Genomic DNA, 22,605 nt, shown 5'->3' on the forward strand with positions numbered 1-22,605 from the left:
AAGCCCGGCGAACTTCCCCCCCTCCCCAACTTTATTTTAGTCAGTTGCCATTCGTGCGGGGGGCACGGTCTGCGAGCAGCTCGCGAACGTGACTGTTTCTCTTCTGGGCGTTTCCTGACACGGCCGCAGCTCGGTCCCCTTGGTACGGGCTGGAAGCACTGGCGGGGCCACTGCGGCTGGTTGGACGCGGGCATCTTGCGCCGGCACGTATCTGTACGCGCAGCCCTGTCCCCGGGCAGGCGCGCACCGAGCACCAGTGTTCCCGTGTCACGTGTGGCACTGCTTAAAATACACACCGTGTGTAAAGCCGGAATCGCTGCGCTATTCACATGGACAGCCCGCCGTGCAAAGCCCCGGCCGGCCCTCTACTACTCGAGGCGATTTCGCAGGCACTTCCTCTCCTACACCTGCTGGTCACCGCTCTGTGGAGGGGGTGGTCATTTCCCATAAAACGTGTAAATAACGAGTGCTGTGTCTCACATGGACGGCCTTCGAGTTTTCGTGGTTTTATGCTCAAGTATCCATTCTTCCACAGTAATATTCTGAACCTGCAAACTATTTTCCGTACTCGGGTGACAATAAGGTCAGCCGGAGTTAAACGGGCCTCGCTTCTTTCCTTTCAAGCGGCTTCCATCGCTTCCTAGCCCGCACAGAACTGCTGCAGCCCGGCCGTCTGTCCCTCCCCACCCTGTTCGATCCCCGGCCCGCAGACGGAGCGCTCTCCCGGCGGGGCGGGGGTTGCCCCGGGGCTGGAGCCGCAGCCCGGTGTGGCTGGGTTACCCCCGGGGCTCGGGGAGCTGCAGCCCGGTGTGCCTGGGTTACCCCGGGCTGGTGTGGCCGTGTTATCCCCGGGCTGGTGTGGCCGTGTTATCCCCGGGCTGGTGTGGCCGTGTAATCCCCGGGCTGGTGTGGCCGTGTTATCCCCGGGCTGGTGTGGCCGTGTTATCCCCGGGCTGGTGTGGCCGGGTTACCCCGGGCTGGTGTGGCCGTGTTATCCCCGGGCTGGTGTGGCCGGGTTACCCCCGGGCTGGTGTGGCCGGGTTACCCCGGGCTGGTGTGGCCGGGTTACCCCGGGCTGGTGTGGCCGTGTTATCCCCGGGCTGGTGTGGCCGGGTTACCCCGGGCTGGTGTGGCCGGGTTACCCCCGGGCTGGTGTGGCCGGGTTACCCCGGGCTGGTGTGGCCGTGTTATCCCCGGGCTGGTGTGGCCGGGTTACCCCCGGGCTGGGGAGCGGCGGGGCGCGGCCGCTGTCCCCGGCAGAGGGAGCGCGGCGCCGGCGCGGGGGGCAGCGGGTCAGGGCGGCTCCGGGGGCAGCAGCCCCGGCGCCGGGCAGCGCCGCAGGAGCCGCGGGCCTGCCCTGAGCCTCCCCGCGGGACGGGACACCCACGGCCTGGCGTCTCCGTGAGGATGCGCCGGGCAGCGACATGAGCATCCTCGGAGATGTGCCCTGTGTGAAGGCTGCGCGCTCTGTGTCAGCAAGGCAATCCACGGTGTTCCGCTGTGGGAGACAAGTATGGGTTAAAATATCCGGGAAACAGTAAACACAATATTCCTCTCACTGCAGAAAGACAAAATTCACTTCCTTCCACATAGCAAAGTCAAAAATAGGTTAAGAAGTTTTTGTGCAAACCTATACACATGGGAAAAGTCTGTTAAATTACTTATCATCGTTTATATTGAGTACATAAATAGTGTTTTAAGCTGGAAAGTTCATAACACCATTTTAAAATGCTTTGGTCAGTAGTGCAATCATCAATTCCCACACCAGTTCTCAACTACAGGTGTATACACTTAATACAGTGAGTAGTCTCAAAGACAGATCTAAAAACAGTGAAGCTATTTTTATTTACACTGCCAGTCATGCGTGCAAAATGGTGAAGCTTCAATGTGTTATAGCTCAAAAAAAAAAAAAAAAAAAAAAGAAGAAAAAAAAAGCCAAAAATAAAGCCAGAAAAACCCCCAAGAATGCATCATCCTGGTACTGATGAGTTTGAAAGAGAAGATTTGTGTGCAAAGATTTTTGTGCTAACTGGCACAAAGGTAAACAATCAGTAATGCATAAATCTGCAAAAAATTAAGTGTGGTCTTTTTGTGTGTGAGCTTGTGTGTGTTCATGTTGGAGCTTCAATGCTGATTTCTCAGGGTTTTAATCTGATGGTACCTTGGAATCAGCTTTTGGAGGATTTAATGTATCACTCACATTTCTTGTCGTGGAGAATGGCTTAATGCATGTGATTATGTTTCCCCTAGTGGTTTGCTCTAACCACTGCATGCTTTTGTTGTGTTTTTTGGGTTTTGGTTTGTTTTTGGTTTTTTTGGTTTTTTGGGGGTTTTTTTCCCTTTTTTTTTTTCTTTGCTTTTAACCCAAGTAGGCCTTATTTTTGAGATGAAGTTCTTGAGTTTATTCTCAGCATAGAAATGTAACTGTTGTGTATATATATATATATTTGTGTACACACCAACATACACATGTATTTATATGTGTATGGGTGTTGTGTGTTCATGATATATTTGAATAGTAGCAATTCCAGTGGTTTCAGGTGAAAAATGGGGAATATACATTTGAAAAGTGTATGACGTGACAGACATCCGTATGAAATAGCTGAAACTTTTCTGCTTCATCCTGAAATTGTCCCACAAGTTTTTGCTTGATTCAATTTTCAGACCAGGACTGGAAAACAAGTGGTTTCCCCCTTTACTTTGAAAACTTTTTGCCCAAAAGTTCCATCAAAACTTAAACCTTTAATTGATTATCTTCCGTGTTTGTGACTGTGAATAAGCTAAAGTACATAAAGGAATTACAGAGCATTTTAAAAGTGTAAAGCTTTTTTTGTCTACTGATATTTCATTGAGGTTCTCCGGGCAGATAAGGCCATTTAGATAAATTGTAGAGAGAAACAGAGAAGTCAAACACACTGCACTGTAAACAGGTGGATGTACTTATAAAGAAAATTAGGTCCTTGACTCAGTACTGTTACTTTTGCTTTTGCAATTTTTGTTGTAGTTTACCTGAAGGAAATCCTGGAATTCTCTTCCCTGAGAAAAGGGGGAAAATGAACACTGAGTTTTAGGAATGCAGTCTGGTGGGACAAGGATCAGCACTGTTACATGTGATACCTGCCACACTGGCTGGGAATGCACAAGCTCCACAGCTGCTCAGAGATTTAGTCTCCTGCTTTTAGTGATGCCCAGATCTTCTCTGATTAAACTACTATTTTCAGATCTAGCTCATGATATACACCTTTCTTAAAGATTATATAGGCCAGATCTTGTGTTACTTTATCCCATCTGGTGATTGCCCCAGTATATAGAGGGACAGTTGCCAGTATTTGTTGAATACCAAATATACTTATGTAAACTTAAAGAATAAACAAATCTCTTTCCTGTACCTTCTGAAGTTATACTGAAGGATACATACATTTAGTACTGGTAATATAATGTGGAGCTTTTGCATGTAAATTGTTCTAATAAAGCTCCTATGCTCTTTGATGTGTCATTCAATGTTATTTGGTTATATTTGTGTCCTTGATAAAATCAGCATTGTTTTTTTTTTTTTATTCAACTTTATAAACCTTTCTAGCTTATACAATGCATTTTATACTTTCTCTTCTCAAATGCCTTGACACCAAATTTCCGTAAGTTGGACAATTTGGCACGTATTGGGACTAAGTGAAGTTTATATGCTAAGCTGGTATTGTAGCAGGCTTTTTTATGGTGTATATGGTGTATTTGTTTTTGGTAGGGTATTTCTTCTAATATTTTTGATTTCTTTGGTAGAAATAATCATAAGAATGACAGCACAGACCGGCCTTGTCTGTTAGTGTTTGAAACACTGCATTTTCTAGATTCATTCAGTTAGAGCCTTGATAACACTGGGCTTGACTCCACTAGAATTTTATGCAAAATCAACTGATTGTCTATTAAAATGTTAATAAGCACTGGTTTGGGAATTCCCAAAATATTTTATAGCAGGATGCAGACATTTATGTGTTGACCTGGGATTAAAGTGACTCAGAATAAATGGAAGAAGTCAGTGTTAGGAGTTATGGGAAATTTGAAAGGAGGTTTTATGAAGAGACTTATCACATCTCTGCTGTGGTTTGCAACAGTAGTTTTCAAATTTCTTCAGTCTGTAGACTTTTTCTGTGCTTTAGAAGAGAAAAAAAAAAACAACATAGGGGAAGCATAGAGTTTTTTAGAAAATTGTAAATTACGAGACCTCCCATTTAGAAGTGGTCGATAGGAATTCACAGATCACAGTTAGAAAACCACTGATGTAGAGATACCTGAACTAGCTCCAAACTGCAATAAGCAACAGAAAGGTAAATTAATATCTTGGGTACTGTGAGCAGGGAAGTTGAAAGAAGCCTGCTCTTCTCAGAAGTGCAAGGTAGCCTGGATGGACCTCCATGCTGTGATTGCCACTCTGCTCCCACAACATAAGGTATTTTTCTGCATTGGAGGCCGGAGTTCAAAAAATTCCTAGAGCAACTCCTAGAGATGAGCAATTGGTAACATAAACCTTAAATGTCAGTCAAGGCATATGTACAAGTCAGACTTACAGATTTTGCTGGAAACAAAAGGAAGCAGATTGAGCAAAGGTTTAAAAAAAGTATAATGTTTATCCTATTTACTGAGATTATTTTTATTTTCCTCAATTGTGAAAGACTTATGTTCTTCTGAATACAAGCATACAAGTGCACCCTGAAAGCAGAGGTGTTGTATGCAGGACAGAATAATTTCCTGGAGATTAATGCATTTTGCTCAAAAAAGAAGATAAAAACTGCTGTTTCTCTATCACTTGTCTGAAAATCAGAACACAATCAAAATACAATACTGTTTATATGGTTACATCAATTAAAAAAATTAAGATTGTAATATACCCTGATTCTGCTGTCAGATCTGTGCTTTTCCCCCCCTGATTATAATAGCAATATCAATGACAATAATTAAACTGCTGGATATTCTATCACAGTTTTCTCCATAGATCTCAAACTAGCTTTCAGGAGATGTCACTGCCCATTTTGGAGGTGAGAAAAAACAAGGAAGAAAGAAAGAGGTAACTTATCTCAAAATAAGGGACTAGGACTCTCAGGTCCCAGTTCAGTCTCTGTGCTGTGTACATGCTGCTTCCCATGAAGGCCCAAGGGGTTCATTTCCTTCATGACCTCCAGTCTTTCTGCCCTAACAAAATTTCAGAATCTGGGTCTGATAGAATCGGAAGACTTTAAAAAATTATGAACTGTTAGACAATTATCTTACTTTGAGAGGGAAGAGGACAAAATGTTTGCTTATCTAAACAAGGTTATCTCTGCAGGAGCATGCACTCCCACCCCTTGATTAAAGAGTTTCTCTAAACTTCCATCTCTGCATCTGGTGTAGTTACTCCTATCTCATTTGTGGTTTTGTAATCATCTTTTCCTGTATTTTAAGCAGGTCTATAACTTAAAAAAGTCCCATAGATACAAAGGCAGAAATTAACAGAGAAGCTGAATCTTGGAGCTGTTCCTCCTAAATATGCCCCTGACTCCCAGAAGGAGCCTGAGTGAAAGTCTAATGTGCTCCAGGCCAGGGAGGGAATCCAGTGCAGCTCCTAGGATGGTGTTCTAATTAATGAAAGCTAAAGGAAGCATTGGAAATTGCATTACAAACATAGACAATAAATCCACTGCATCTGACAGAACAAGCTTGCAAAATAAGCCCACTGGAAAACTTCCTTCATTCTTGAGGTTAAGTGTTTAAACCATTTAACATATTTTAAGTTTTCTTATTGTTGCTTACTCGCAAGGCAATTCAAATTGGTATAAATTATATTCAGTTCTGACGGTTTACGTTATGTCAAAGCAGTTGTGTTTTTGAAAGTATGTGCTGTTCAATTTCCATTTTCTTTCTTAGCTCTGTAGATTTGTTTTCTTCACAGGGACACAAATTATGGCTCTATAAAATCCCTTTCAGGTAGGGAAATTTCTGTTAACACCTTATTCGAAATCCCAATGTAGACAATAGAAATAAAGACAAAAACCCTTATTTAGTTCAATAGCTTTTGCATCAGGTAAAGTTTGACTTCTGTGAGGACAAATTCTTTGCAGAGTTAGAGAATATATATATGTCTAAATTAGACGGTCAATATGTAAAATTATATGTACAGATGGTAGATGCTGGGCCCTAGCTAATAATTGTACTTTCAGGTTTGGTTGAAGCTGGAGCTTAAGCTGCAAAGACAAAATCTTCATTCAGCCCAACTTCAAACCCAAGGATTTTTTTGCAGTAAAAAGGACTAGGAGAGGGAAAGCGTTTTCTCTGTGGTGAGAGGGAGGCAGGATGGAAGAGCGTTTTGCTGAGAAGAGCGTCTCGGATTTAGCATTGCAGAGGCTGGTTCTGAAGGCAAGTCAATGAAATAGAAACGGGAATTTCCTCCGCTCTCCTTCCTGCTTCTGTCTTTGCCTGTCTCACCTTTTGAGAACCTGATTTGTATTTGTATACATGCGTGTGATCCCGATTTCATTGTTTGCCTTTTCACGCAAGCACTTTCACCTACATCCCCCTTCCCTCCCCTCCCTTCCTCTCATTTGGCAGCCAGTTGGGCTTCTTCCTGCCTTGAATACCGCATTCCCTGGTTATTCAAGCTCAGTCATTAGCACCCTGTCCCCCCACTGAAATTATGAATGAAAAGCCTTGTTGTTCTTTACAAATAACTCGGGCTTCCTCAGTCAGTCAAATTCAAATGGCAGTGACTGCCAGACAAAGCGCCTGTATGATGGACAGTCCTCTCAGCAAGCCATCAAGGCACACAGGAAGTTTTTAAAGGCACAATCTAGGTAGCGCAGCCTGGGCGTTCCCCCGCGGGCGCGGGATGGGGAGCGGGGATGGGGAGCGGGGATGGGGAGAGGGGATGGGGATGGGGATGGGGATGGGGATGGGGATGGGAATGGGGATGGGGATGGGGAGAGGGGATGGGGATGGGGATGGGGACGGGGATGAGGACGGGGATGGGGATGGGGACGGGGATGGAGATGGGGATGGGGAGCAGGGATGGAGATGGGGATGGGGACGGGGAGCGGGGATGGGGAGTGGAGATGGAGATGGGGATGGGGATGGGGCCGTGGGGCGGCGGCGGCAGCTCGGGGCGGGCCGGGCGGCACCTCCGGCACCCTGTCCCGGCGGGGGCGGCGGGCTCGGAGCGGCGGCAGAGCCCCCCGCCGCCCGCACATTGTTCGCCGGCCCCTTTCACAACGGGGGAAAAGGTAATTGACAGCCCCATTGTCCGGCCCGGCCCCCCGCGGCTTTAAAACACTCCGGGGCCCCAGTCACACGTTGTCAATGGGAGCTGTCGGAGGTGACGAGTGAAGAAGGGCTGCTCAGGAAACAGTTTGAGCCCTTCAAGTGGACAGGCCTCAGTGACTTCTCCGGCACTCTGGCTGCCACAGGCAGCCCCTTCAAAAATAACCTTAAAGCAATAAATCATACATGTTTCCTGCACTATACAAGGAACAGCTGGTTATTTTTCTGCACTTCCCCTCCCTTCCCCCCCGCCCCCCCCGTTTCCCCCGCCCCTTTTTTTTTTTTTAAGCCTAAAAATTATTTAAGCACAGGAAATCAAGCATGTCAAAGTTTGGCAAAGCGGTTTGGGTGATTTAGCAATTACAACACTTCTTTCTCTATTAGCCAATCCTTGGGCTTTGACTTTTTGTCTCCACGTTTCCACTGGTTTCTGCATCTGCTCCAATGACTGGGGTAACTCATCCCTTGTCATCCCTACAGCAAGGGAAGCGATCTGCGTGGTTTGCAAGGAAAAGCTGTTCACTCTGATTCTTCTCTTTCACAGGAACTCTGTGTCCTGGAGTTCAAAAAGATGTCGTGGATTTAGCCCATCGATTGTATTTGGGGAATGAAAACCCCCAAGCTGAGAATTAATGATGTGTCTCATTGTAGGCAAGTCTGTACCTCTGTACTTAGTGCCCTTAACTGTCTGATACAGGCAGTATTGATGCATTACCATGTGTAATGCTTCATATATGATGTGTGTGCATAATAATGTGTTGGATGCATTAAATTTTAAACACAACTACAGGTTTTTCTCCTAAGGCCTCTGCAACCTAAAGCTCTGTTGCTGCAGCTGGATCCACACGGGCCAACATTTGTGTTTGCACCAACCCCCTTTAGGAGCCCACCTGCCTGTATCTGATTTCAGCCTTGGAGCTGTCATTTCCTGCCATCACATGAGGTAGTTAGTGCTTGCTAACTAACGACAATCCAGATCTGTTAGACTTAGTGTTGCCATTTAGCAATGCCCAATTCTGCCAATATATTCAGTGCTTGGAACTGATGCTACACTTAGGAAATAAAAAGCAGGGGTCAAATATTCTTTGCAATGTTCTACAGTGTCCGTGCATTGTGACTAAAATGTTGTATTCTAGCCAGAAATGCAACTCTTAAAAAAAACTGACAGAAAAGCTGGAGGATGAAGTAAGTAGAAAATCAAACTTTTGTGAAGGTTTGGGGTTTGTGAAAATCGAGGCAAAAAAGGAAGAATTAACTAATCTGCAGCAGCATTAAATTCTCCTTACAAAACAGAGGATATATGTTCTTATTTCTTTATCATGACACCTATTAACAAGATATAAAGAATATCACTGTTGGCTTGAGAGTGGTCAGAGGGCATTTAATTGAAAAAAATGGTCATGAGAAAGGAGGTGTGTGGCAGCAGGTTTAAGTGTGTGCTCTGTACAGTTCACTCCATGACATTAACCTATCAATTTAACACCATTGCACTGGTAGGTCAGGCCATGGGAAGAAGGATTTGCATATTTTTAATTTTTTTGAGTATTGTTAGTGTCTGTCTTTCACTTGCACTATGATATGTTTGTATGTTAATATAATTTCATCTCCTTGTGGGTATAATTTCAGTTCATCTATCCACAGCACATCTCTGCTGTGGTTTAAAGGCTGAGGTAACATAGACTTGCTAAGTGCCTGAGACTAGTTTACAGGCAATTTTAGCCAAACCTTACAGCATGCTGTAAGACATAGCCTTCCTAACTATCTTTTGAATTCTTATGGGAGTAAAAGCTGTTCAAAACCTCAGACCAGATGCTTTGGTAGGATCCAGCCTTTAGCTCGCAAATTACTCCAGGCAAGGATCTCCTTCCTGTTTGGCAACTTCCTAGAACACTTTTGCAGCCGGATACATAAACTGCTTATTATGTTGAGGAGGAGATACTCATCTGGGGTGATTTACCATTGCTCACTTTCATCCTCTGAGAATCCAGCACCATATGGAAGTCAGAGGTTATCCATGTCCTGCAAAGGGAACCCATGATGGAAAGTTTTTGCTGTAAAAACCTGTTTTCTTGCTTTTCTTTACTGTGACCAAGACTTACACATTCTCATATATCGCATTATACCAACTCACCTAAAGTCTGCTTGCACAGTGAATATAGCAATATCTTGCTGTTACAATGAATGACATTTTAGAACCTTGGAGGCTTTGAGGTGTGTCTCTTGTGCTGGGGAGCAGTATAAAAATGCCCAGTTAATAAGTTTGCTATTGCCTTTGCCCAGAAGTGCAAAATGATTGCTTAGCCACCATTAGATCAGTGGAGAAAAAGAATCCCACAACCAAGCAATAAGTAGGACCAAAACCTCTGCTTTTCACTGACCTACATGTGAAAGAGCACTTGAAAAGCCATTATAGCATATGTATGCTTATTCCCTAGCAGAGCTGAATCCTTTCATTTCTCAATTCTTCTCATCTCTTTGGGAAGGCAGAAGAAAAAATCCAGTGTTTTGGAACACTGCTGGCAGACAAACTCAGTGTCAGTACTTTCCTGACAGGCTTTTCGTACTTAGGAAAATCTCTTTTTTAATGGGGGATGGGAATCAAGTATGACAAATATTTTTCTTCCAATGTACAAACAGGTCTGTCAGCTAAGGCTGTGAATCCTGCCACATGAAAAAGTGACATCAAGATGGCAGGAAAGCTGACATCATGTGCTGAAAGAGGGGTGACAGCAAGGCTGACAGAGAAGCTTAACTGGGCAGTCAAGTGTGAAAAAAGTGCAGCTGGACAGGTGTGTGTAGATGACAAGATGAGAGAAAAAAATGCCAAGAACTAGCAATTGTCAGAAGAGGGGATCCATTTAATTTATTTATATATTTATTTATATTTTTATTGCTTGCCTTATTGCCCTGGAGAACCATGCATTTTCTCTGGATTGCAGTGAAGAAACTGTTCTTGCTTTTACTTTGCCTTTGCCTCAGTCTTGCAGTCACACTCCCTTAACACTTGTTGTGAAATCTAGACTCTAATAAAGTCAAAGGGAGTTTTGCCATCAAGTTTAGTGTGGCCAGGATTGTACTCAGTTCATAAGTCTGGCAGTGTCAGCAATGTTGGAATTATAGGGACCAAGGTTAAATTTGAGAACAGGAAGGGAATTTTTCCCACATTTCCCCCCCACTTCACTTCCCACAAGAAAGATGTAAGCCATTGTTGAAAGCCAGTTAATGGTCCTTAGTCAGATCGGTGTAAGCAGTGTGAGCTTGGAAGAAAAACACCCATTCTGCAAAGTATAGGCTAAATACAGCCTGCAAACTGAATTTGTCCAGCTTGTAACCTACTCCTAGGAGTAACTACAGGTGCAGCTTGGGAATGAATTGCATAGCAAATTCATGGTTTCTGGGAAACATGTGGCTAGTTTGCATGCTAGCCCAATGGAGAATTCCATGAACACTCTAGTTTGGGCTATGTGAGTTGTAAGTGTAAAGCTCCCACTGGCTCTTAAAAGGAGGTAATTGCCCAGACAGCCAGAAAAAATTGGGAACTACTGATTTAGATCACAGTAAAATTTTCTTTTGAGATTCTTGTCAGTGCTTCCACCATTCAACCAGGAAGAAGTTGGGCTGCCAAATGAATTGAGGTTGAAACCTGTTTCTGAGCATATCTCTGGGTTCAGTAGGACATAAATGCAACAGATGAAGTTTTGACTCTTTTGAAGTCTATAGGAAAACTACCATTGACTTTGATGAGGTCTGAATTTCATCTTTTTCCCATCACCTTCTTCTTCCCCCTTCATTTAACTCACCTCATAAAACAAAAACTGAGACCCATGTGTGTTTTTGTATAGCTGTCTAGATTCCTTTGAGCCATGCACTGGTGTACAGCCTCTATTTGTATGTACAAAAGCCAGCTATGCATATGCAATTGTAACTGTGCATGAGAAGATCCTCTACAACCTTAGGCTTCAACTTATGAAAATCTGATTCTGGAAGCTTTATGGTTCCAGACTCTTTTAGGGAGAGTCAGGGAGCCAAGGCATTTGTCTGTCTGCTACATTTTGCAATGAGATTTTTACTTGGGAATAAAACCTGCAAGATGCTGAGTGCTGCTGTTTGCTTTAACAAGAGTCCCTTTGAAGGCATGGCAAAGTGGGATCCAATTTTGTGAGAATCCAATAATGAGAATCATGAGGAAGAGAAAAGGCCTTAATTGACTCTAAGTTTTCTGGAGTCCTTTGTATGGATCTTCTAATGCATAGAAGGGCTTAACACACATTTTCCCTCTGTCTGGAGTCAGGGGTGAGTAGGCCTTGCTGTTGTCAGCCTGCAAGCAGCTCACACATCACGTGTTTCATCCTCAGAAGCTCTGCTGTTGCTTGGCTTCAGACACGTGGAAGTTTTAGTGGAAGTTTTACCTGAGCAAGGACAGGGAGATAAGGCTCATTAGCTAATTGATTCCCACTACGCCCAGCTCACACCCCTTCCGTGGCGGGGCACAGGTGTGTTGGACACGCGGCTGTGCACAAACATGCCCTGGGCACAGCAGCATCTCCCCTCTGTGCTGCTGTGCCTGAGCACGTGTCCTGCCCCTAAATCGGGATGATTTGGAGATACCTTTTTGTTACACAATACAGCCACCGTGCCCCGGGATGTTTTAGGTCTCATCTTGGTGAAATTCCTTACGTGTGTATACCTTGGTGCTCCACATGCTAGAAGTTAATTATCCTACAGCAACCTGACTCCTGTGTTTCCTCGCAGCTGTATTTGTGATGCATAAAAAGGTGCTTTTAGCACGGAGTGTGCGATCATTAAGTTTTAAAAACATTTAATTTGGGGGAAAAAATTGGAACGAGAAGGGACAAAGCTCCCCTCGCAGGTTTGGAGCCCACAAAAAGCAATGCTCTATGCTCCCTCTGCTGGCACCGGGGCAGCCAGTCCTTCCACTCCTAGACAGACACTATTTCAGCACGAAAAACTTATACATTTAGTGGCACTGCTTTTGTTAAGTGTAATAAATAATAAACTATTTGAGATTTTTTCCCCTCATTCTGTTTGTCAGAAACAAGGGTTTGAGAAAGAAATAGAAAGCATAGCTAGGCTGCATGATTCTGCATTCATACTTATGCCTAGCCTGAATACAGTGTTTCTTGTTATATAAGCTACAGACAAATAGGGAAAAAGACATACCTAGGGTATCATTGATAGACAACAGACAAATAGCACTATAATATTCCTATTTCCAGGTTTTTTGGGGTTTATTTTTTGGGATTTTTTCCTTCCATGAGAGTCATACCTAGGCTGAGTGTTGCTGTTCTGTGACTTCTGTGTTTCATTCTAGCTGTTTTGGAGGTTCTTATGTTGTTAATATAGGTACCTTTTAATTTAATTATTCAATGAATATTAAGTAAGTCTTTGCTTTTCCTTTAACAAATGGTAATACACGGTAATATTTTACTTCAGTAAATGATCATTTGAGCTGGTTTAGTGAGCTGCAATTTATCACTGACAATTTATTTTTTTTAGCTATTGTGACTTTTAAAATCACTCATTTGTGAAATTATATTTATTTATTTTAATTGTCAAATTGAAGGAAAGAATTTTTTTCCAACTAATTTTTTAAGCAATGCTTCTTGATGATTCTGACAAAAAATAATGCCAGCACACTATTATTTTATTTATTACTTCTCTTATCTGGATATGCTTTTGTTTGCAGTGGAAGCATTGGTGTAAGTGAACAAGAACTATGTTTTTTTCTAACTTTAGCATGGAAACAGTGCAAAACCTTTGGTTGAACAACTCAAGCATCACTGGTCAGGTACTCTTGACGAAGAAGTGCAAAGCTCCCCTTGAGGAGTGGATCAGAAGCGAGAGGGATGTGCAGACATTGGCTCTATAATGACACTTCTGTCCTGTCCTTACTGGAGAGAAGTGATGAAGATGCTGCCCGTCAACTGCAGTCCATTGTTCCTATTTTCTGCCTCTTTTTCGTCCACCTTGCTTCCTGCAAAGGAAGGATATAGCTGGAACGAGACCTGTATTGTCAGAGGGGAGATCTTTAACAGCTTTGCTTCAGAAAAAAAAATACAGTAGGGGTTACTTTGGTATAATATAGAGGCTTTGGTGTAGCGCAGATGGGGAAAGCACATCTTATGCAGACAGGCATGGCTGAAGCCAGCCTCAAGGTTGGCCAAGGTCAAAATATCAATGTGCACATACAGTACAGATATTGTAAGTCTTGGAAAAATTTGGGACGCTCTCAGCTTCAAACAATGTTCTCAGCCACAGTCCCAGAATACTATGACTGATTTTGAAAGTGTTTCTTATTATTTTCTCTCCAAAATCAATGATAGTGATTGACACTATGACCAAAAAAAAATTCTTGAAAAAGAATCTTTATTTAGTACAGAGACTCTTCAAAGAAAACCCATTTGAAACCAATTATAGAAATATATGCATATCTAGCTTTTCCCTGAGGCTTATCTATCCTTAGATCTGAAGGACCTAACAAATTTCAGCACTCTCCACAAACGTATTGTCTCTTTCTCTCTTTCTCTTTCTCTTTCTCTTTCTCTTTCTCTTTCTCTTTCTCTTTCTCATTTCCTTAACAGCTTCTGATAAGTAACTACAGCATGATAAGGAATGTTTTTCCTGTTCCACAGTGGGATGACACAATTAAACTTATATTCACAATTCAAACAAAAATACCCCTCCCCCTTCTCAAAGATAATTGCTGAATAAATAAAATTAATAAGATTTTACACTCAAAAGATGTAGTAATTTATACCAAGCAAAATATTTTCAATAGGCAAGCACATAGTGCTGGGATTCTTCAAAATGCTGCTCCAGTAACTCATGTTGAATCAGCCCTGGTATTGCTCTGGCAACTTCCCCATTGCTGTCTGCTCAGGGGATTAGCTAGGACCTAGAAGGACTGAAGGGCAGAACTGCACATCAGTTAAGCAGAGGAAGACAAGGGAAGAGAACATGGGTGGAAGACCTTTTTTGAAGCTAAGCAGTTAAACAAAGAATAGTAAAATGAAGAAAAGTGCAGTCTGAACTCAGATTGAGGCTGGTAGAGTATGTAACTTAAAGAAAAACCTCATAGTATAAGCTCCTATTTAATTTGGGGGATGCAGGCTAATGAAGACATCAGAACTAGGGTGGTATAAAAGTTGGTCTGAATTGAAGCCAAATAATGGACCAAAATACACAATTTCCTTTAGTAACCGCAGGTTTAAAGCAATGTGATTGAGGGCCCTGTTCTGAATGCAAAATGCAAAGGGAAAAACTTTGTGAGAGTTCTCTGTTGATAAAGCCTCTTGCGGAGTCTCAGAGAAGACTGAAGTTCAGCTCTGATGTATAGAGTTGGGATGTGACAACTGTTCACAGTAAGTGAGGTGAGTGGGTATTTTTACTTTCCCATGTACTGGGAGACTGTAGGTCTCTCTGGGGAAGAAGCAGCTAATGCTATTTCTCACGCTTAAATTGAAAGAGCTTTTGTTTAAAGCTGAGAGAATTCCTTATGAATAATTTGATCAGAAATGTCACAATCCCACAGAAGATTTTCTGATAGGAAAAAGCTCCTTCCCCATTTCTGTATAGCTTTAACAAAATGACCCATGATTATATTTTCTTTCCCCTGTCCAGTTGTGAAGGGGAGTGATAGAGATGCTTTGGTGCGTGCCTAGCATCCAGCCAGGATCAGCCCATTGCATATGGTAATTTCATTTCAACTACTAAATTGCAAACATAACTCCTCAAATTATTAGTCCCATAATTTTATTTAGCTGCCTGATCAGCTGTACAACTGCCACAGGTACCATTCTGCTGGATCAAATATCAGTCTGTCTCAAAGGTTTGTGCCAAAGTTTGGAGGAAACATGATCATACACAGGTTTCAAAGTCAGATAGCATTACATCTCACAAAATTAGACCAAAACAAAAAAATTACCTTTATACATGCGCATTCAGAAGGCAAAACCTTCCTCTTGTGGTAACTGGATTTTGGAGTCATTCTGCAGTTTGCTGTAGCTGCTCAAGCATAATCTCAAATAAAATGTTTTGCATTCATTGAGCCCAGAGGGTCATGAAAATGACTTTTATAGACAATACATTATTTTGTTATGATACTTAATTTAGCATTATTTTTGTGTGCTACTCATTAGTAGCACCCACTTCATGGAACAAAGCCATCCAACTGATTACCTAAGGGATATTTTGGCCATTCTAGTCCTCTGGACAACTACCACATCAGATAAGAATTATTTTCCTTGAGAAAACATCTGTGATATAACCCATCCCACAGTAGTCAGGAAGTTGGGTAGCATGAAGGTGAATCAGCATTAGGAGTCTGAACAGCTCAAATAATATGCATTGGATGTGCACACTGGAAAAAGTAACGGGTTTATTATGGGTAGAAGGGATGAAGGATGACCCAGTCCTGCTGAAAATTGTCCTGCTAGCTACATCTATGAGAACCCTTGTACAAACATTTACCCAGGTACTGGATTTACACAGTGGTATGCCCAAAAATGAGATTTAAATGCTTGCACACATAAGAAGGAAGTTGCTGCTGTGCTAAGGCAGATGGACTGTGACAGCACTTTTGCCTTTCCAAGAACAAACCTAATATTAGTGATGATGAAGAATTTTTCTATCTTCCTGTCTTTTTTTCCATTTTTTCTCCAATTTCAATAGCATAAATAATCTCCCAGATACTTAGTCTCATCTCTAGCTACACTGGGAAGGTGGAATTTATCTTCAGAAACTTATGACTATTGTTAATGGAGAATATGATTAATGGACAGAAGCATGCCCTTTTAGAGTATTTTAAATGGCTGCTACAGGTGAAGATGAGAGACACCCTGCAAGTGCTCTCCAGCAGCTATAAAAGAAGCCAGGATGACTAATTTGGGGGTAGATATCTTTAAGTACTGTGATGGCTGCATCACAGAGCTCTCTTTATTAGTTCAGATGTAAATCATTGTAATCCAACTTCGATCTCTAAATTTCTTCGTAGCCTTGGATTGGGAGAGCACAGATGATAAACTGGCATTTCATATAAACACATTGGATTGCTGTATGTATGCAATATGTATGCATAAGACAGAAAAGACAAAAGGTATTTCTTTAAGTTAGTTCTGTACCAGAGATACATACTGGTGCAATTAATATAATCTAGGATAATATTAGAGGGAATAATAATGCAACTGGGGTCATTAAACTCTTCTTTACACCTGCAGATGGAGAAACTGATTATTCCTTTGGATACTTTTGCTAGATTTAACCTCTGTTCTGCAGGGAGGTTTATCCTTTCTGTATGAGAAACAACACTGACTTGTGTTGCAGCGTGCTGGCTGCTGGATCAGCTGTCCCCAGATAACAATGTATAATTGCATACTGCCTACATGAGAACATCCTGTCGCCTGGTCTCCAAGAATAGCTTCACTGCAGAGCTCATTGTTCTCCAGGGTCACTGCCAGTGAAGTCATGTGCTGCAGACCTCCAAGAAGAGGAACAGTGGTCCAAAAATCCACATTTAAAATTAAAAAAAAAAAAAAAAAAAAAAAAAATAACCCACAACAACAACAAAACAAACAAAAGGAAAAAAAAGTTTCCCCTAACCTCTTCCCCCTCAAACCCAACCAAAAATACCCAAGCCAACAAAGCCCAGAAAAAGAGCCCCAGTGGTGAAAATTGCAAGGAGCAAAAATTAAGCCTGCTAAAGTAAAGGAATTTTCTTTTCTTGACAACCTTAACACTCCCTTTATATTACAACTTGTAATCATATGATTACATGCATTTTTTTTTACTCTGGGGCCTCTGACACATTTAATATGCAGCATAGATTATATTCTTTGATTTTCTTCTTGCTTGACATTTCCTAGGAGTTATTTCACACTGCTGATTATGAATTGTTTGCAAATGGTGGCAGTTGTAGGTGTCACAGCTGTAGAAGTTAAGGTCTTGCCTGACTGTAAAGAAATTCAGTATATATTTATGAGTGGGAAGACGCTATAATTCATTTTTCTTTCCTGTCTTTTGGGAGGTCTTCCCTCACCCACAGTGCTGTAACACTGAGACAGTTACTACCTTAAATATTCTTTTAGAGTTGTTGTAACTAGAAAAATAAGGAACAAAGAAATAAAAAGGCACTTTCTGTGTATAAGAAAAGAAGTAAATGTTCTATTTGTAATGGAAAGCACAGATATAAAAGTATAAAAGCACAGAAATCTATTTTCTCATAATGGTAATTAATTTTAATTTTTCTCTATGTTTTTCATGGGCTCACATTGTTAATGAAATATATAATTGCCACAGTAGTATTTTATAAACATAGGCACATAGAAATGGACTTTTATCCTTTTTCTGAGTCCATAGTGAAATGGTTAGTTTTAGATTACTGGTTACTAGTGAATAGTGCTCATCATGCAGGTGTTACCTGAGTTGCAAGGTAAATACTATATGGTTTATATTATAAATTATCTAAAAAAATAGTATTTTCCTTAAGAAATAGAGTTTTATAAAGCTTAGATTTTTTTAAACAGTTATTGTGCTGAGTAATGCAGTGTTGTAATAAGTTCATTTCAAATTGAGCAAAATGCATGAAATGAAAATTTGTAAATTTAGACTGGATTTCCAAAAGTTGGATGTTACCAATTTTTCTGTCAGATCTGCTGGTAAATGGATTATGTTATCCTTTATATTAGAAGAGAATGATTGCTGGGAAGATGAAGCAGTTTGGTGTAGAATCAGAAAACAGCATGGCACACACACACATACAATACAGCCTCAGTCAGCCTGAGACATGTTTCCTGCACATTTCTTCCTGCAGCTTCTACCCAGTAGGTTTGCTCCATTTTGGAGATGACAGGGCCCACCATGGTGACAGTGAGTTGGCAGCAATTATATCTTCCAATAAAATTGCATCACATTTTCATTTATATTGATGGCTCCCTCGTGTTCCTATGGTGGTGCCATTAAAGGTGTTAAATAATTTATTTTCTTCCTGCTATGCAATACTTCTCAAAATGTACTTTTTCAATAGTTCACATCACTGTGGCACATACAATCCAAAACTTCTGAGAGCAAGAATTGTTTTCCTATTTCATCCCTTCTGATTGAAGAGATTAGACAATGACAATACCTCCTAGGTATTTTATTTTCTTACTTTGCCAATATTAACTTTTTCTACCAATATTGCTATTTTTACGGTTGTCATAACCAGTCAACATTAGGCATTTCTGGTAAGATAGTTATTTCACTTATATTTCAGAGGGTATTAAAACTCAGTATTTTATGTTTTCCTAATGGTGGACCTAACATTCATCTTTGTTAATATTGTCCTTAAAGAGGATATGCTATTTTTACCATTCACAAAAAACAGACTTAAAATATTGTCATCTGAATTTTTGAATATTCTATTTTGGAATCAACTTCACGTATCACATGCATGCATTAATTCATCCTTCTAGATTTTGTAATATTTAGAAAGGAAGGGTGACATTTGTCTCATATGACTTGAAGCATGCCCAAGTTAGATCTCTAAATCTAAATTAGGATGCTTCTTATACCCCCAGGAGAAAAGTAGGTGTCTCTGGATGTGAAGTGTCTGATGCTATTCCAGAAGCTAACATTATTATGCAGAGTTTATGTCATGGTTTAACCCCAGCTGGAATTGGAGCCTCACAGAGCCTCTCACTCACACAACATTCCAGCGGGATGGGGCGCAGAGTTGGAAGGGTAAAAGGGAAAACTCATGTGCAGAGATAGGAAAAGCAAAAGTTTCACACACAAGCAAAGCAAAACAAAGAATTCATTCATCACTTCCCATGGGCAGACAGGTGTTCAACCATCTCCAGGAAAACAGGGCTCCCTCATGTGTAACAGTGGCTTGGTGTTGTGGTTTAACCCCAGTCAGAAACTGATTACCAGGCAGCTGCTCTGTCACTCACCCACCACTGGGTAAGCAAGAGAATCAGAAGAGTAAAATATAGAAAACTTGTTGATTGGGATAAAGACAGTTTAACAGGTAAATCAAAAGCCATGCATGCAAGCAAAACAAAACAAGGAATTAATTCACTGTTTCCCATGGACAGGTTTTCAGTCTTCTCCAGGAGAGCAGGGCTCCATCACGCATAACAGTGACTTGGGAAGGCAAACATCATCACTCCACACATCCCCCCTTCCTTCTTCTTACCCCCTCACTTTTTATACTGAGCATGATTCCATAAGGTCTGGGATATTCCTTTGCTCATTTGGGGTCACCTGTCCTGGCTGTGTCTCCTCCCAGCCTCCCATGCACCCCCAGCTCCCTCACCAGTGTGGCAGTATGGAAAGCAGAAAAGGCCTTGGCTCTGTGCAAGCCCTGCTGAGCAATAACAAAAACATCTCTATATTATCAGCCCTGTGTTCAGCACAGATTCAAAGCATAGCCCCATACAGCCATTGTGGGGAAAATTAACTCTACTCTAGCCAACACCAGCACACTTGGGAAGACAAAAGCCATCAGTCTGAACATCCTTCTTTTCTTTCTCCTTACCCTTGTTTTTTCCCATATGCTATGGGATATCCCTGTGATCATTTGGGGTCAGCTGTCCTGGCTGTGTCCCCTGAACACTGCTTGTTCTCCCCCAGACTGCATGCTGCTGGGGCGGTGTCAGTAGCAGAACAGGTCTTGAGTCTGTGTAAGCCCTGCTCAGCAATGATGAAAACATTTATTATTATTAACATTATTTACAGCACAACACCAAATCACAGCCCTGTACCAGCTACTGTGGAAAAAAACCCAACAAAACAACAAAAGGCAAACCTCTGTGCCAGCTAAAATCAGGACAGGTAATTTCCTGTTTGTCTATTGTGAAAAACCTAGAGCGATTGGCTCAGAGATATTAGTGCCTTTATTGCCCAAGACAGAACCTGTAAACCACACCCTAAATTTCCTACATTCTATGCCAAAGATAAGTCTCTTGATTACTCTTGATTCTTGAATACTTCAAAAGTACATAAGGGGTCTCAGCGTGGTCCTTTTCGGGACCCATTCCAAACAGTTGAGGATGAGTTTGGAGGGGTTGGCTCTAAATTGCTTGTAGTATTTATTTTCATGCTAAAAAAGATACACAGTTCAGGTTGTATATTCTTTTAATTTTCAACTCTAAATTTCATTTTCTTTCATTTTCCTTTCATTGGTTGAGTCTCTTTTGATCTTTGTACTTCTTTTCCCCCTTTGGTAGCTATATAAGTCCTTTTATTCTCCTTTTCCCTTTTTGGACTATTCAGATTTAAGAGTCCTTGGATTCTTTTCCTACCATTCCTTCCTGTATATGTACTTTGAACTCTGAATAGCCCTTTTGAAGACACTCTGACCATTGCTTTGCCTTGTATCTCCTTCTCCTTTTTTTCCCCCCACAAATGAGTTTCTTTTGCAGTTTCCCCAGAAGTCCGGAATGTTTTTCTCTTTTTTTCATTTTCTTTTTAAACATAAGCATTTATTCATATCCCATATTCAATATTTTATGTCTCCTAAAATGTTTCTGAAAGTGGAGTTGATTCCCTTACACCATTTTTCTCGCTGAATTAATTTCTTCCTGTATTGGATTCAAGTGTTTTGATTTCATGGTTTCAATGCCCCACCTCCCAACAGCTGAAACTTTGACCCAACTCTTCATCTTTAATTTTTGGAATTCACTCTATTTGTTTGACAATTTTGCATCTGTATGCACTATCTAGAGACTTGATCAACTAAAATGCAATCAGAGGTTTGCGCCTTCCCTGGCTGTGTTTCAGAGTACTAGCCTAAGGGGTATGCATGAAATTATTGCTGTAGGAGTTTTTTGGGTTTTTGTTGTTGTTGTATTTTTGTAATTTTTTGTATGCTTACCTGAGATTTTTACCATTTAGTATTGTCACTCTCAAAATGATAAAATATGTGCTTTGAAAGCATTATATAACATATTTTACACCTCGTGATTTTCTCTACTCTGTCTTTCCCATGCATACTGCATCCTGTCTTTTCAACACAAGGGAATTATCCCACTAAGTTTCAGTTAGTCTTTCCAGATCGTAATCTCCTTTATTTAGTACAGCACCTTCCAGTTGTTGCTTGTTTCCCCACACATTTGAGTCAGGCATTATATTCATGTTATCCTTCATCTTTTGCTTCAGAACAATTTTAGTTTCTCGCTTAATTTGTATGTTGGAAGTACAAGCCGGATTATCCAAATTAAGTGAAAGCTTTTCCTTTCCCTCCTTCTCCTGAAGGTTTGCAGCCTGCCTAACAGGCTCTGCCAGTTCTGAGCCCAAGAGGCTGGCAACCTGTCTGCATGAGGGGAGACAGTGTAATCCAAACAGTTGGCTGTGGCAGCAGGAGGCATTCCAGTGATCTGTGCACTCAAACCCTTCCAGCCTACCCCATCTGATCTTTCCTTGGCTGGCTTCCAGCATTTTACTTTCTTCACCCGTGCTTCACACAGGGAAGTCTTCTGCAAGTTTCTTATCAGCACAGTTCCTCATTGTGCAGATAAGATTTTCTTTTCCTTACTGTCTGAAGAAACAGTTTCTTGTATTTTATATAAATATACTTTATTGGTGTCATTTGTTTCTTTAGGGAATATGATGATTAGAACTTCTGGAGCATTACTCAATAAATCTAGCAACACCTTTGTTATGACAGTCCTTTTCATCCTGGCTCTCTATCATGTTTTGCTTATGTAATATTTTGAACTACTTTCCTTGTATGCAAATTAATCTGTTGGGACGGCTTATCCTCTCTGTCTTTCTGACAGGTCTCTTTCAGTGCTTGTGCTGCAGTCATATGTGGTTGGAACTCTTTCTTCATATTGAAAAAAATAACACACCTGTTGCAGGTGTTAGCGCTGTTTCCACAAATATTTCCCATCTGCTTTTCCTGTGGGCTTTCTTAGGATTTTTGGCACAAAGCTTTGTTTTTCTCCTCTACTATATGTGGGGTCTTAATTGCTTCTTCATTTTTTTTTTTCCCCTAGTAATTTCTTCTCTTGGTCTTTGTCCAGGCCCTGTTTCAGTCTGTCTTTCCCATTTGCACTTCATTTGGCTGTTCCCTTATCATTCATAGAATACATCTATTCCCCACTGGGTTTGTCCATGGAAAGGTCATGGACATAGTTTTGAGCAGCTGTTTCTTCCTGTTCTTCAGGCTGGTTTGCAATGTCACAGCCTTTTGCAATCTTTCTACATGAGCTGCACCCATCCTATAGCTGATTCCTGACACTGCCCGGTTTTCTGCCTTGGTTTGCCATACCACCCTTTGCCTGAGGTGATCCTAGCAACACACATGCATATGGCTGGAAATAT

Source organism: Ammospiza nelsoni, chromosome 2 (genome assembly GCF_027579445.1).
Source record: "Ammospiza nelsoni isolate bAmmNel1 chromosome 2, bAmmNel1.pri, whole genome shotgun sequence".
Lineage (NCBI taxonomy): Eukaryota > Metazoa > Chordata > Aves > Passeriformes > Passerellidae > Ammospiza > Ammospiza nelsoni.